Source organism: Erithacus rubecula (assembly GCF_903797595.1).
Source record: "Erithacus rubecula genome assembly, chromosome: 10".
Classification (NCBI taxonomy): Eukaryota; Metazoa; Chordata; class Aves; order Passeriformes; family Muscicapidae; genus Erithacus; species Erithacus rubecula.
This window is the reverse complement of record NC_136662.1, coordinates 29,486,080-29,503,372: the sequence shown is the minus strand read 5'-3', so window position 1 is coordinate 29,503,372 and position 17,293 is coordinate 29,486,080. Positions and strand designations below refer to the sequence as shown.

Below are 17,293 nucleotides of genomic sequence, written 5' to 3'. Positions count from 1 at the left end.
CATTAGTAGTAGTTAGGCTAAGGCTTGGTAGGCCTCATGTAACCGGCAGATGAACTTTATAGCAAATTTTGTAATGTAAGCAGTGTAGTTGAGAAATAATTGCTTATCTTAAGGAGTGTATCCATTTATCTAGGGAATGTACCTTTTGGCAGAATCTTAAATGTCAAAAAGATTATGGTACCAGGTATCAAAAATGAAGTAAGAATCTGTTAAGATGAAGAAATCATGCAAAGAAGCATATAAAAACCCTGTGAATTTTCTGTTGAATGGGGCTCTGTCTTTGGACACTAGTCCACAGGCTTCCGAGGCCTCAATATAGCACCCCATAAACGACTTCGGTTGTTTGTGTTTTCTTCGGATCGGGCAACAGTTTTCTGGCGACCGCGGCAGGACTCCGAAGGTGGCTGGGACGGTTCGCGTTCTGATCCACTCCACGCCGGCACCGAGTGATTCTCGGGGAGTCATTGGTTCGTGCCCGACCCCCGCGCCTGGCGGACGACTGCAAAAGGTAAGCCCGAAGGTGCTTTATTTTCTGGTTCTGGTTTTGGGTGCCTGCTCATAAGACGAGGCGGCGATCCTCGCAGGGTTGGGCTAAGACGTCTGGTTGGTCTGGAAAGCCTAGGCGCCGGCTGTCAGACGTGGCGAAAGCTGCGCAGGTCCGGCACTTGCCCCTCGCGGCATCGAGAAGCGGCAAGTTGGATTGGTCTGCTATTTATTCTGGTATTTATTTATTTCTGTTGTGTGAGTGTGAGTATGTGGTATGATTGATTCTGTTAAACTGTTAATATTGATTGTGGTTATTATTGTTCTGTACGTTGCTGCATATTGGTTGTTGCGATCGGTTGCCGAGTTGTTGTACAGTTGTAAGTGAAACCGGTTCAAAATGCCATTTAAAGCATTCAAATCTATGGTTGAGTACTCTAAGGGTATACCCGGAAATACACCGTTAGGATGTCTGTTGAAAAAGTAGAAAAGTAAAGGGTTTGATTATCGTAATCATTGATGGCCATAATATGAGCGAGAGGGGCCGGCATGGCCAGAAAATGGTACTGTGAATTATGATACCCTGAATTCATTAATGCAGTATTTAAGGGAAAATGAAAAATGGGATGAGATACAGTATTTAGATTTGTTTTATTTGCTGCGCCGCAAGAAGGAGTGGCAGACTGAATGTGGAATAATGGTATTGGAAATGAAAGAACCTGAGTGTGGGGGGGGGTTGTAAAGGAAGATCTAAGTGTGTCCAGTGCTTAGCCTTAACCTCTCGACCAGAGAAAGATTTGTCTTTTAATGATATCACCCGATGTGCCTGCTGCTTCGTCCCCTCCTGCTGTCTCACCCCCTCCGGCTGTCTCACCCCTCCCCTCTGTTTCACCCCATTCCTCTCTGTGTCCGCCGTTGCCGGAGAGCAGTGAAGAGGAGAAGGAGGGGGAAGGGGGGGGGGGGGAAGAGGAGGAGGTGGCGGGAATGGCGGTAGTACCAGGGAATGTTGGGAAAGTTGTTGTGCGTTCCCCAGCCCCTTCCCCTGTTTCTCCCCAGGGTCGGCGAGGTGCCCCGCTCGCGGCTCGAACTAGACGTGGATGTAAGAATCATGGGGAACCCCGGCTTATTGCCCCTTAAGGGAAGCTATGGGACCCCAAGGAGAAAAGGTACTTGTGAAGGTGCCTTTCTCCCGAGGAGATCTGGTGATTCGGAGGCAATCAGCAGGTGGTTGCCGTGAGAGTCCTGGAGAAGTGGCGCGGGTGGTCGAGGTGATTGTTAGGGCTCGGAGTCCAGATTGAAATGACATGTAGGTTTTGTTGGATGCCTTAGTGGGTTCCACCGAGGGGGAGATGGTGTTGCGGGCAGTGGGGGAGCGTGCTCGGGAGGTGATCGGGCTGCATTCGGTTGGGAGAGCCGTGGGTGGCTTGGTGCCGAACAATGATCTAGAATGGGATCCAAACAGTGGTGAGGGAAGAAAATCTATCAGGGAATATCAGGAATTGTTAGTGGAAGGAATTAGGACTGGAATGTCCAAAACGTTAAATTGGTCAAAATTGTATTCAGTCAGACAAGGAAACTACAAATGGGACCAAAACCAGGAGATTACTGGCAAGTAGATTTTTCAGAATTACTGAAGGCACAGAACTATAAGTATCTTTTAGTGTATGTATGCACTTTTCAGAGCCATGCGCCCCGCGCCTCTGCTCGAGCTCCTGCTCTGGGCGCCGCTGCTCTGGGCGCCGCCAGTGCGCGGCTTCCGCCACAGTATCCACTGGAACGGCAGCAACCCCAAGTTCCTGCAAGATGACTATTCCATCCAAGTGGCCATCAATGACTACCTAGACATTTACTGCCCGCACTACAAGGGGGCGGTGCCTGCCGGCCAGGCAGAAACCTTCACGCTTTTCATAGTAAACCGGGAAGGTTATCGCGCCTGCTACGAAACCCCTGGCACCCTCATGCGCTGGAAGTGCAACCGGCCCCGGGCTCCCTTCGGGCCCGTCCGCTTCTCCGAAAAGATCCAGCATTTTACCCCCTTCCCACTCGGCTTCGAGTTCCAGCCCGGAGAGACCTACTACTACATCTCCGTGCCCAGCCCCGAAAGCGCCGGGCGATGCCTGAAGCTGCGCGTCACCATCTGCTGCCAAGGCACCATGCCAAAGCCGGTAACAAAGGTGCCCAATTCGCAGCCTCGAAAGCACAAGGAGCCCGAAAATGTGGTGCCTGCCCGGGGCACCGCGGTCCCATCGCAGTCCTGCAGCCCGTGCCTGGCGTTCGTGCTCCTGGCCCCGCTCTGGATCTAACCCCGGCACTGCCCGTGGCAGGGAGGATGAGCCCCGACGCCGCTTCCAGACTCTTCCTCACAGCCAAAGCCCCAAACCCATAGGGCAAAGATTTACTATCGTTACTAAATGTGAAAATAATTTTTGAAAGAGGAAAAGTTAAATTGGAATTTCCTGAGGAAGAAGTTGCTAAATTATTTACTATAAGGGAGATCAATCCCTCTCCTATTCCTATCGAGGTGAATCAAGCTGTAGTACCTTGGGTATGGGAAACGGGGAACCCTGGAAAATCAAAGGCTGCCCAACTAGTAGTAGTAGAATTAAAAGAAAGAGCTCAGCCAATTAAAATAAAACAATACCCGATTAAATTAGAGGCTAAAAAGAGTGTTGCTCCTTTAATAACTCAGTTCTTGACACAAGGCATTCTGCAGGAATGTAAATCAGAATTTAATACTCCTATTTTTCCAGTTAAAAGAAAAACCAAATGGTGAGTATCAATTAGTGCAAGATCTAAGGGCAATTAATAATATTACTAAAGACATTCACCCAGTGGTTGCCAATCCATATACTTTGTTAACATCTGTGTCAGAAAAATTTTAAAGGTTTTCTGTTATTAATTTGAAAGATGTTTTCTTCTGCAACCCTCTGGCATTCAAAAGTAGAAAATATTTTGCATTTGAGTGGGAAAGTCCTAACACTGGAAGAAAAAGACAGCTCACCTGGTCTCGGCTGCCTCAAGGTTTCAAAATAGTCCTACGATATTTGGAAATCAATTGGCAAAGGAATTAGAAAAGTGGAAGACTGCTGAGGTAAGAGAGTCACCATTCTCTTATGTCATTCTCCAGTATGTAAATGATATTTTTCTAGCAACAGAAAAAAAAGATACGTGTCTGAAATTGACTATTGCATTGTTAAATATGCTAGGTCAGGGTGGCTACCGAGTGTCAAAGAAAAAGGCACAGCTGATAAAAGAAAGTGTAATTTATCTTAGATGCGAAATCATGCAAGGACAAAGGAGGCTGGGAGTCAATCGAACAGAAGCAATATGTGCCATACCCCTTCCAAGAAACCATCAAGAGCTTAGGTCCTTTTTAGGAATGGTGGGAGATGGTGCAGACTATGAATTTTAAATTTTGGACTCTTAGCTAAGTCCTTGTATGAGGCCCTGAAAGAACCACAGTTACACTGGGATCGACAAAGGAAAAAGGCCTTTGAGGACTTAAAACAGGCCTTGAAGGAGGCCCCCGCATTAGGCCTCCCAGATCTAAACAAAAAATTTCAGTTACATGTGAATGAAAGGCAAAAGTTAGCACTCGGAGTGCTAACTCAGAGACTTGGATCCTGAAAACGCCCAGTAGGGTATTTTTCAAAACAACTGGATCCAGTTAGTGCTAAATGGCCGTCATGCTTGCGGGCAGTTATGGCCACAGTAATCCTCATCCAGGAGGCCAGGAAATTGACTTTGGGAAGAAAATTAAAAGTATTTGTGCCTCACATGGTACTGGCAGTTCTGGAGCAAAAGGGGGGTCATTGGCTTTCGTCCAGCAGGATGCTACAATACCAAGCAATCCTGAGAGAACAGGATGATGTGGAACTGAAAATAACTAATCATGTTAACCCAACAGAATTTCTCCGCAGCAAGCAGGAGGAAGGAAAATTGGTGCATGATTGCATGGGAGTGATTGAACAAGTACATGCAAGCAGAGTCGATTTAAAGGATACTCCAATGGAAAACCCGGACTGGAAACTGTTTACTGATAGATCCAGTTTTGTGGAAAATGGAACCAGGTATGCAGGGTATGCTGTAACAATGGTAAAAACAGTGGTAGAAGCAAAAGCCCTGACTCCCGGAACCTCAGCCCAACGAGCAGAAATTATTGCATTAACAAGAGCTTTGGAATTAAGTGCGGAGAAAAAGGTAAACATATGGACTGATTCTAGATATGCTTTTAAAAGTGTACATATTCATGGAGCTCTATGTATTACTCCAAAGGCGTATTTTAAATCAGTGGCTGTAATGCATGTTAAAGGACATCAAAAGGAAAATAGAAAAATCTACAAAGGAAACCGGATGGCAAATCAGACGGCTCGGGAAGTGGCCAGAGAAGTATAGACTCAAATGGCTTTGGCACCAACTAAGGTGAGCCCAGTAACTCCACATCTATTACAGGAACCTAAGTACTCCCCAGATGACGAAAAACTGGCATCATTGCTGCTGGCTCAGAAGAATGAAGTTGGATGGTATGTAACCGCAATGGGACAAGTTGTAGTGCCTGCCAGAATCATAAAAGCAATTCTGGAAACAGAACATAATAAATGCCATTGGGGAGCAGAGGCATTAGTAAAATTTTTGAAAAGAGAAGTAATTTCTAACCAGATGTTAACATTGGCAAAAAGGGTGAATGCTATGTGTCCAACCTGTTTGAAAAATAACCCAATAGTTAGAACACAGATCCAGCTCGGAAACTCTGCAGTGAAACCGACCTATGTCACCGGAAAATCCAGTGCATGACATTCAACCAAGTGTTTGGGTCCGATATAAAAATTCTCGCACTAGCATTTGGCAGGAGCCAGCAAAAGTTCTTTATTAAGGTAGGAATTACCTTTGCGTTTCTACTCCCTCAGGTACAACTTGGGTTCCTACCAAGAATGATACCAGAATGGAAACAAAACTCAAAGATTCGCCAGCTATGGAATAAATTGTTTTTACAAGATGCAGTTTTTGAACTCCAGCAAGTTACTGGTAAACCAATCAACATTGATTGAGATCGTCCGGACATTTCAATAGCCACTGGACTATTAGATAACTGTGAACAATCTGTAATTAACAAGATTCTAAATTTACAGATAAGAAAGTGTTGGAACTGCAAAGGAAAAAAGTGTACTGGTAAAGCGTTAGTATTGTTACATTGTGGAAGGTGTCACTCTACAGTTACAAAATCTCAGTGGGGGTATGTCACAACCTTTGTGTACTGCTTGCTCTTGGAGAAATCGTGCCCTAACCTGGCAAATGGAACTAAAAACAGCAACAGGAGCCCGCGACACAAAGGAAGCCCTGTTGTTAGTAAAAAACAGGGTCAATTTATATAGAATACATTGTAAGTAGAGAATACAGAACACTGTGAGAAACATAAAAAATTGGAAAAAAAGTAAAATATTGGGATATTGTTGTGAAAAAGATACTATTGGATTAATATGTACCGAGCTTAGGGAAAACCTACCTTCTATAAATTCAAAGATAACCAAAGTCATATTTGGCATTGAAACACTTGATATAGAATAAGCGAGAAAAACAATATGGCATTTAAATTAATATTAAAACCCTTTGTCAGTAAGTGATAAAGCCACAGAATTAGTGTATGTTGTGTCATCATTTTAATAATTAACAAGTTGCACAGTGATACCGTTTTAAACATAGATGGAAAAAAAAAAAAAAAAAAAAAAAAAAGGTAACAAGGGCTAATAAAACAAACACCACTTCTTTTGTTTAGCATTAGTTTCCGCTACTAGCCCTTTTAGAACTTGTCTGGTGGGAATACCAGACTTTAATAAGACTGAGTATAAAGGAATGACCACAGGCTCTTGTACAGTATTCTTGCAACAAAAATCTTAGCAAAATTGAGTGTTACCATCCCTTGGGACCCACAGGAAATAGGCTTATTTGGGAGTAGACAATTAAACTATACAATAAACGAAACGGGTTGTGTTTATTTAGGATTTTACCGGTATAAAATTAATAATACTTTGCACTGGTTAACCCCTAGAAGTTATCCCTTTTGGAACATCTAAATGGGTTTCGTCCATAATACAGTACATTCTGTTAATTGCAGTCTTGTTATTAATTATCTGGTTAGTGTATAAGTGTGTTTTAGGAGTTATTGAAAAAAAAACCAGACACACCAGAAGTGTAATAAAAGCTTTGACGAGAACCAACAGGATTCACCTGTCTCCTCCGAAGACTGAAGTTGCTATCGGGCAAGAAAATCCGGCATTTAAAAGGAAATCCAACATTTAAAAAACCCGATGATAACAAAGAGTTGAGCATCCTTGCAGAAGACTGAAGAATGCTCAAAAGGGGGGAAATGTTGCCATTTTGATACAATAAATTGTATCAATATTAAAATAATAATAAACCTTAGTAATCGACATTAGTTGACATTAGTAGTAGTTAGGCTAAGGCTTGGTAGGCCTCATGTAACCGGCAGATGAACTTTATAGCAAATTTTGTAATGTAAGCAGTGTAGTTGAGAAATAATTGCTTATCTTAAGGAGTGTATCCATTTATCTAGGGAATGTACCTTTTGGCAGAATCTTAAATGTCAAAAAGATTATGGTACCAGGTATCAAAAATGAAGTAAGAATCTGTTAAGATGAAGAAATCATGTAAAGAAGCATATAAAAACCCTGTGAATTTTCTGTCGAATGGGGCTCTGTCTTTGGACGCTAGTCCACAGGCTCCCGAGGCCTCAATAAAGCACCGCATAAACGACTTCGGTTGTTTGTGTTTTCTTCGGATCGGGCAACAATGCAGCCTTCCATGTTGCATATCTGAGATACAGAGAACACATTTGTAGGTGTAGTGGAAAGTGAGAATTACTGTATGGTGTGCACGCTTTCTCCTTAGGTTTAGGTACACTTCTGTGCACTTCGCTAGGCAGAGTTCAAAGAGTGCATGACACTCTTACAAGAAGCAGGGAAGACTGGTATGGAACAGAGGGTTTAGAAGAAAAGAGCACGACCCAGGCGTATTTTGGCAGTAGAAAAACCTAGCAGCAGGTTGGAGGAAAAGACTACACTTCACCTCCATTACAGAGAGATCACCACAGGACACAAATCACGAACCAGGATGCCACACAGCACCAGAGTATCAGTTGTCTGGGACTAGTGGCAAGAAGGAAGATCAACGTCAGCTAGCTTTCCTGCTACATAACTAATTATCATGCAGCCTTCTGTGGTAAATATGACACTTGCTGTTAGGCTCCAAGATGCAGAGAACACATAGTGTAGTGCAAGGGCAGAAATGCTGTGTGGTGTGCACGCTTTCTCCTTAGATTTAAGTTGACTTCTGTGGTTTTCACTGAGGACCGTTCATAGAGTGCATGACACTCTTACAAGAAGCTGGGAAGACTGATATGGAACAAAGGGTTTGAAAGAAAAGTGCATGTCCCAAGCATCTTTTGGCAGTAGCAAAACCTAGCGGCAGAGTGTTCTGTGTGAACAGTACACATAATTTCAGCTCCGTTTGAGAGAAATCACTGCAGGACACAAAGCGCAAACCAGGAAGCCGCAGAGCAGCAGAGTGCTCTGCACAGCGTGTCAGTTGTTAGTGACTCCTGGTAGGAAGGAAGATCGATGTGCATGGTACTCATAGAAGAAGCAGGGCACACGGGGAGGTGCACTTTTCTTCTAAACCACCTCTACCGCACCAGTCTGCCTGGCTTCCTGTAAGAGTGCCATGCCCCCTTTCAAGTCTGCATAGCGAAAAGTATGGAAGTGTACTTCAAGCTAAGAAGAAAGCCTGCACACCACACAGCATTTCTCCCCTTCCATTGCAAATACCAGCATATTCTTTGCATCTCGGAGCCTAACAGCAAGCGTCATGTTTAACACAGAAGGCTTCATGAAGAGTACATATCGTAGCAGCAAATGTATCGGGCGTTGAACTTCCTTCTTACCACTGACAACCTTCTTTAGTCACTGACAATCGATACGCTGTCTTGAAGCTATTTCCAGAACACTTGCATTTTAGAACCCCTTGTGTTCTGAACAGCTTTGGAACAGTGAAGGTGCAAGCAGAAGACTAGCACAACGTTCTGACATAGTCAATATATGGGTGTTGCTTTTTCATGGAGCAAGAGCGACCTCAGCTGATGACACTTATGTACAACCTTCAAGAAGCACATTGGTATGTTCAGTGCAAGGGAAGAAATGCTGTGTGGTGTGCACACTTTCTCCTTAGCTTCAGGTACACTCGTATGCTGTTTGGTTTGTAGAGCTGAAAGAGTGCACAACACTCTTTCAAGAAGCAGGGAAGACTGGTACGGTACAGAATATTTACAAGAAAAGTGCACGTCCTTGGCATGTTTTGGCAGCAGCAAAACCTAGCAGCAGAGTGTTCTGTGTGAGGAGTAGACTTCAACTCTGTTAGAGAGATATTGTCATAGGACAGAAAGCCTGAACAAGGAATCCGCAGAGCAGCAGAGTGCTCTGCGCAGCGCACCGGTTGTCAGGGAATACTGGTAAGAAAGAAGATCAAGTTCAGCCAGCTTTGATACTCCATACCTATTCGTCATGCAACCTTATGTGGGAAAAATGACGCTTGCTGTTAGGCTCCGAGATGCAGAGAACACACTACTATGTTAAGTGGAAAGGGAATAAAGCTGTGTGGTGGGCATTCTTTCTCCTTAGCTTTAATTACACTAATGTGCTGTTTGCTATGCAGGGTTCTAAGAGTTCATGTCAGTCTTACAAGAAGCAGGGCAGACTTATGTGGTACATCCAACAGATTTAAAAGAATAGTGCACCTCCCAAGTGTGTTTTGGCAGTAGCAAAACCTAGCAGCAAAGTGTTCTCTGTGAGCAGCAGACCTCAGTTCAGCTCCATTCAAGAGAAATTGCTGCAGGACACAAAGTGCGAACAAGGAAGAAGCAGAGCACTAGAGTGCTCTGCACAGCGTACCAGTTCTTAGTGACTCCTGGAAAGAAGGAAGATCAACATGCATGGTACTCATAGAAGAAGCAGGCCGACGGGGAGGTACGCCTTTCTTCTAAACCACCTATACTGCACCAGCCTGCCTGGCTTCCTGTAAGAGTGCCATGCACCCTTTCAACTCTGCATAATGAAAACTATGGAAGTGCAATTTAAGTGAAGGAGAAAGTGTGCACACCACACAGCATTTCTCCCTTTCCACTGCACATATCAGTATGAAAATAGCCAGAAATAGACCTAAAATTTGCACTGGAACGCCTGAAACCTGTCAAAATTCCAGGCATTATTGGGAGAAATATTGGGAAAAATTCCAGGACAATTTCAGGCTAAAAAAACCCAGAAAATTCCCTCAAAATTCCCAATAAGAAACACAAAAATCCCCCAGAAATTACAGATTATATTGTTAGAGGAACTCCTAACATCTGCAATAAAAAAAAAAACAAAAATGACCCCAAAATCTAGTGAAATTGCAGGAATTTCTGAGGAAAAAACTGTGAAAATGAGTGAGCAAAATATCTGGATGAAATGTGTCTTAAAATGGACCAAAACCCCTTAAAATGGTGCAAAAAATGGCCAAAAACTCCTGTAATCTGTACAAAAACACTGAAACTCAGACAAAATTCCAAGTGCAGCTGGTGAAATCATCAGGAAAAATCCAGGAAAAGTTTAGCCTAAGACAAGAGAACTATAATTTAATGTTTGGGGATGGGACGAGACAGCGTGTGGTGATCTTTCTCATCAGAGCCCCTGTGTGAGACTGCCCTGCTCAGCATCACAGAGCTCACACTTTGGGATGCTGGCTGCGTCTCTGGAGCACTGGAGACTGGCTCAGCTGCATCTTGGGAGCAGGGATGTGGTGTGGTGGACATAGCGCAAAGAGCCAGTATCTTGGCCGTCTTGCAAGCAGTGTAAGAAAGAAACTGGATGAAATCTGTTATAGACTGAGAATGAAAACTGAATCAAGTCAGTCCTAATCAATTAGAGTTTATTTAGCAAGTGGCATTAGGCAAAACAGCGCTGGGCAGCCAGAAGGTACTGCTCCACCAATGGCGCACAATTTCCCTCTCCCCCAAAGGTCTTTTTATACAGTTCTAATTCAGCTGACGTGTCCTTCCTTGGAGTACTCTGCATCCGCCAGGCCTGTTGCTGGGGGGGTCGTAATCTTGTCTTCTGGTAGTCGCAGAGCAGGGAAGAGGTGCCAGGTGTTTTTCTTGTTAATTTCTCCTAGCCCAGGAGAAAATCCTTAAAAACTGGTTAAAAAGCCCAGCCGCTGGTTTTAGCAGAAGTTATGCATAACATGCTCAGTGATTTGATACTATGTGGTCAAAGTCTATACCCATCTCACCTCCGGCTGAAATTTATTATTCCTTACTAGGAGTTTTAATAAAAAAAGTGCTTATACTGTATCACAATCCCTCCTTTTCTCTTTTACCATTTTGTTCATTAAAACGTTTCAGTTCTCTATGACTCAAGGGCAAGGGTTTCAATTACCTCTAGATCACTAGGTATTTGCTCATATTTAGCTCGAATGAGCATTAGGTGTGCTGCCTTTAGTTGTCTTTTTACAATTTTTACGATTTTATTGAAGATGCAGGGGCCAAAAGTTAATCCTAATACCAGGGGAACGATTGGTCCTGCTATGGTTGACAACAGGATAGTGAGCCTAGGAGAACTGTTAAACCAAATTTCATACCAGCTTTGGTGGGCTTCCCTTTCTTTCTTCCTTCACTCTAACCCCTCTCTTAGCTTGGCCATTGAATCCCTTACAATGTCTGTTTTATTCGCGTACATGCAACACTCTTCTCTTAAGGCAACACACAATCCCCCTTGTTGTAAAACGATTAGATCTACACCCCTTTGGTTTTGTAACACTACTTCCAATAGTGACTGAATAAGGTGCTCTAGAGTGGTTATGGATCACTTAATGTGGGCTAAGTCTGCATCTACAGCTACCCTTAGGGAATTCAATTCTTGGTTTTGTTTGACCAGTGACACTACTCTGGTTCCTACCCCTGCTCCTACAATTAGCATTAAAGTGGCCACAGTTAAGACTGTGAATGGTTCCCCTTTTTGTCAAGTGATGTACCATAGTGTCTTGGAGATCGTATGCATATTCTTCTGGGTGATACATAATTTTAGGGACTATCAATACCTGTACACAAAAATTTGACACTTCATTGAACAAGTTGAGAGAGATACAAGGAGTTATTCCTTCCTTTGAACATACCCATCTGGTGTTTCTGGCCAGGATTAACCAGGTGGTGGGGTTTCTCGGTTGCTTTGCTTTTGTTATTACCCCACACAGATGTTTTTTATCTTTCAGGACATTGGTGATGCACCTCCCCTCTCCAGTTATGACTGCTAAAGTTATCCATCGAGCTTGAGTACCTTTCCAAAAACATGGAGGGGTGGTTACTTCCATTTGCCCGCCTAGCCTTTTCAGTGACTCCTATTGCTTCATAAAAGGGGGGGTTAATATCAAAACAAAGCCAACAATGTCCAGTAAGGTCAGGCTTAGTGGCATTAAGAACTTGATAAGCTGCATATATAAGGCTCCAAAAGGTGTTTTGTTGTGGGTCTACAGTGGGGAGTATTATGGTCTCGTTGTCTGATGCCAGGGCACTGTTACCTTTAGTGAAGGTGTCATTTACTTTAGGCAAATTGTCATCACTAATTATTGGGTTCAGACCTATGGCCTGATAGTCATGGGGCAAGGGTTCTTCTTAATGAGTATTAGTCCTCCTCTATCAGTGCCTTGTTCCCAATACCGCACTTCCCAAGTCCTCCCAATCATCCCCCTAGGGTCTTGTGGGTTTGTTATGTTTGAATAAATGAAATAAGAATTACTACTTCCAAGTACTCTCCCACTTAGGTTTTTGGCAGCCCGAGGGGCCCCATCCCACTTGAAGATATTTATCTTTGCCTGCCCCAGGTTCCCAATTAGAGGCAACCATCTCACAGCCCCAGTAACCACAATAATATTCTCCAGGTGAATTACAGTAACTTCTTTTTGGATTCAAGCTTGCGCACATATAAAATGCTTTTAGTTTGGCTTGTCTTTTATTTATAACTACAAGTGAGCTCAAGTGCGGTGTGAAGCTAGGGGCCCCTAGCCCCTCTCTAGACTGAACTAGTTGTTGATCTTCCCACCTGATTAGAGACCACCTGAAAGGTTGGTGGCTGTGTTCTCCTTGTGACAATTCAAAAAGCATTCCCAAAATCACCAATATAGTCTGCCAGAAAGGGTAGGGTCACGGCCTGATTGTTAAAACACTATTTCCCAATCTCTTTGTCTCCCCTGGGTGTTTGCCCTCTGGTCCCATTGTGGTGTCTGCTTTTTGGTTTCTTAGGGAATTAATATCCCAGGGGCATTTCTTGAAGGATTTTTGCATTGTCCCACCCTGTGGGTTCCTGTGTCCACACTCTCTTACCGCTCTGCCTTGCCCACTGACTGGGTTGCTGCCAGCTGGGGGGTGTTCCACCTTCTCGGCAGCAAAGGTAGGCTTCAGAAGGTCTGTAGCTTCACCCCTTTCTGTTCTTATATGATTCCCAATTTTTATCCTTTACTTGTGAATCACACTGGACCCACTGGGCCCCAGTCAAGGCCTTCCAGCAACACCCTTTGATGATCTGTGCTATAAATGGTGCTGATTCATTGAAGTGATAACAATAGTTCTCAGGGTTCACTCCTTTTGCAAATATTTCCCACCACTCTTGAGATTGTTCTACTATTCTCCCAGTAATTTTTCCCACCTTCAGGGTAGCCCGTGTGAGCTACCTTTCTATTTGGTAACACCCTCTACAAACTCCCCTTGGGGGTCTGCCCCTTTAGCAGTGGGTCCACCACCGTTCCTGGTACACTTTACAGATAAAACATACAAAAGGATAGCAATCACAGCCCCATATCCCACAGTATACTCTGAAATCAACAACAATGGGGTGGCTATATTCAGCCAATTCACCAACTCGGGGCTCTTGAATTAATTGTACAGAGTTCATTAGTAATAGTTCTGAGTCTGGTTCCAAATTCTTATCTTTTAAAGGTGATTCTCAGGCCCCCAGGTGGGCTGGCTATCTTCCAGGGCTTCTCAGCATCCACCAGAATGGGTCCTTTCACTCGACTAGCGTGAGTCCATCCTTTTTCAGCAGTTCTCACAGCTGTTTCTATAGTAAGCAAAACAGCATAGGGTCCTTCCCAACGAGGTGTTAAGAATATCTCTTTCCAGGCTTTGATTAACACCTTATCCCCAGGTTTAATTTGGTGGATGACCATATCTAAAGGTGGGCGCTGTGCTAGAAATCCCTTCTTGTGTAATTTCTCTCTCCTAGCCATCAAACGTGTTATATACCAATTTATCATTAGATTTTCTAAACTCGGGTGATCCACTGGGGCTTCCATGTCATAGGGCATCCCACAGAGCATCTCAAAAGGGGACATCCCTACATAAGTTCATGGCTGGGTCCTTATGTTTAGCAAAGCTAAAGGAAGACATTTTATCCATGACATCTTGGATTCTAATATCAATTTAGTTAATTCCTTTTTCATTTCCACATTCATCCTCTCAACCTTCCCTGAGCTCTGTGGGTGCCAGGGAGCATGATACTGCCACCGAGTCCCTAATGCTGAAGAGACATCCCCCACCACCTTGGACATGAAATGTGGGCCTCTATCTGAATCTACCGCCTCTATTATCCTGTAACAGGGGATAATTTCTTCTAGAAGCAATTTTACCACTGTTTGGGCGGTGGCTCGGTGTGAGAGTCCGTCTGAGCCTCTCGTCTGTTTCTGCCCAACGACCCTCACCTGAGGCCTGTACTGCCCAGGGATGGGAGGAATGCCAAGTAACTGTTACGCAGGTGATGCCTACCAGGACTGGTTTCTCATGACAACTAGTCACGGGGAGTTTACTCAACAAGCTCCCACAGATGAAAGAACAATGGACTGGTCAGTCTGGGCTGCCCCGCGTGTGTTCATGACGACAAAGATGGTCTGATGTGCCTTGAAGCATCCTGTTTCCACCTGTTCCCCCGCGTAACGAGCTCCACATACGATAGTCCATAAATCTTCCCACCTTTTGGCCAGAAGCCACTCGCTTTAGGAAAGGACTATAAAAGTGACTTTCGCAAAGGAGACCCCCGAGATCTCCCCAGACGGCAACGGACACCTACCGGCTGACTCCACGAGGATTCGTCTGCCCGTCTTGGTAGCTATAATCCCAACCCCCCTTTCTCTCTCTCTCTCTCTCTCTCTCTCTCTCTCTGTCCCACTATTGCATTTTGGTTGGCACTAAATAAAGTGCATTTCTGTAGAAGTAAACTGGTTTTGTCCCCTGCTGTGTCTTTTGCGCTCCGAGATCCATAAAAGAACCAGTCACGACTCGCTCTTGATTAGGGCGGACCGTGACATTTTTGGCGTAGTCGGCAATTGAATTCCCGATACTGGGGGAGTTGGGGTTTCTGTGCACTTTGTACCGGGGGAAGACCTGTGCCATTTCAGCCGCACCTAGCCTGTCAGTGCCGTAAGGACTGAACAGTGTTAGAAAGCAAGGGAGGTGGTATTGGGTTCTTCCCGCAATCTGCACACAGACCCAGGTGGATAATCAAATCCATTTCAGTTATTGGAGAATTTTTTGAAAGGATCTCAGCTAAGCAAAAGATGGGACTTGTGTTTTTTGTTGTTTGCTGCTTGGTGTAGTCGAGGAGACACCCATTGTAAAACTAAAGAGAACCTCCCAAGCGGTTTGGTCTCCTCAGCCACTCAGGGATGACAGGGGGTTGTCCTCAGCAGAAGTCCGGGTGACAAGTGTTTTTCTTCCTGAAGTGGTTTTTCCCCCTCACACATTCATTGCTGCTTGGTGTAGTCGAGGAGACACCCATTGTGAAACTAAAGAGAACCTCCCAAGCGGTTTGGTCTCCTCAGCCACTCGGGATGACAGGGGGTTGTCCCCAGCAGAAGTCTGGGTGACAAGTGTTTTCCTGCCTGAAGTGGTTTTTCCCCCTCACACATAATCGTAACTCAGAGGTTACAGTTGTTGTATAATTATTGTACTTGACTACTTGGGATCGCGAAGAGACAAGTGGTTTTTGTAGTTAAGTTAGTACCTCCCAAGTAGTGTGTCTCTTCACCCGCTCCAGGGAAGAGAAGGGATTCACAGTTTCAGCTGTGCTTTTTGTGTAACTTTAAGTGTGTCTCCCTGAGAGTGGTTTTAGTCCCTTCATAAAAATGTCTGAAAATGATAAAGCTGCATTTTATGCTTTACTAGCTAAGTATAATGCCAGACCCTCCCAAGGGAGGGAAGACTGGGCACACAGTAATTGGTTTAATTTATAAAATGTCATTGATAGGATACATTCTTTGCAACATGAAACAAAATTCAAACTGAGCAAGAAAAATAAAACCACACTTTGCTCAGTTCTAGCTGCTTGTCTTTCAGCTGCTGTAGAATCTCGTTTTAAACAAGTAAGTGAGGAAAGTGCAGTGATAGACTCATTGCAAAACCTAGTGGAAGCTTTGCAAAAACTATTACAGGAGAAAACGAACCAACTACAGGAGGAAAGAAATCAGGTACAAACTCTGCAAAACCAACTAGAACAGAAAACAAATCAAGTAGAAACTCTGGAAAACCAACTAGAACAGAAGACAAATCAGATAGAAACTCTGGAAAACCAACTAGAAAAGGAAATGAATCACAACTATTTACTACAACTATCACAACATGCAGATACACCTAATGACACAGAAGAAAAGGAAACATATCACATAAAGCAAATATACCCACAGAAAGAACTAATACACATACAAAATAGTGGGGAAAATTGCTGCTCTAAAATGAGACCTCTCGTTAAAACGGAATATAGATACCTGAACGACGAGGATTTTAACCCCCACATAACCTCCAAAGAAATACCATACACTGCTACTGAATTGGCCAAAATAAAGAAAGAATACTCACGTCTCCCACAAGAGTCTGAGTCCAAGTATGTCTTTAGAGTTTCACTCACTGGAGGAGATCAAACTAAATTAAGTGAACAAGAAGCCAGTGGGTACTGGGGGCCTGGAGTTTTCTTAACAGCTGGAAACTCTTGTGTTCCACTGTCTCTAACACAGCCTGCAGCCTACTGGGCTGGGGGATTTAGCCCCCTAGAAAGAAGTTATCCTCTAGCCATAACTGGCACCCCAAACCAACTCTTAAAAAACATTCACAAAGCTGCCTGCTTGCAAATTATACATGAAATACAATTCATTGCTGGTCATAAATCACCTATGCAATTACCTGTATATATAAAACAATGCCCTCTCCTCTCTAGTGCCAAAGTAGAGATCAAGCCGGTTATTCAGGACTTGCAAAACTCTCCTGTATGGCAAATCCAAAAACCCAAACCTGACACTGTAGCTGTGTACCAATACATACATGATGTATTGATAGGAGAAGAAGAAAAAGAAGAAGTGAGGGATGTGCAACGGAAAATAATTTCCCACCTAGAAAGCCCTAACTTGTAAATTGCCTCAGAGAAAATTCAAAAACCTTCTCAGGAAGTGAAGTTTTTGAAGACAGCCACTACTGGGACTGCCCCCCCTGACGGGGTGGCCCAAAAATCCTCAGTAACAGAAGGAACTGTAAAAAATCGGGCAATAACAGAAACTGAGAACTTGGGCAACAGCGATGACAAACCTGCCTCAGTAATTAAAGTAGCCTCTGCTTTCTCCCCCAAACAATCACTGTTCACTAATTCTTTGTTCACTAATGCTTCTGCTGAGCAAATTATTGCTGGGGGACGGGGTGACTCTTGGCTTGGGGCACTGATGGTTATTTGGGGTG

At 44.0% G+C, this 17,293-nt stretch overlaps 1 pseudogene across 1 annotated transcript; it reads left to right on the top strand.

Annotated features, from left to right (window-relative positions):
- Nucleotides 1-2,168: 2,168 nt before the first annotated feature.
- Nucleotides 2,169-2,786, top strand: LOC306806024 (ephrin-A4 pseudogene; annotated as a pseudogene). The gene has a single exon. The product of its transcript is annotated as an ephrin-A4 pseudogene (transcript).
- Nucleotides 2,787-17,293: the final 14,507 nt, after the last annotated feature.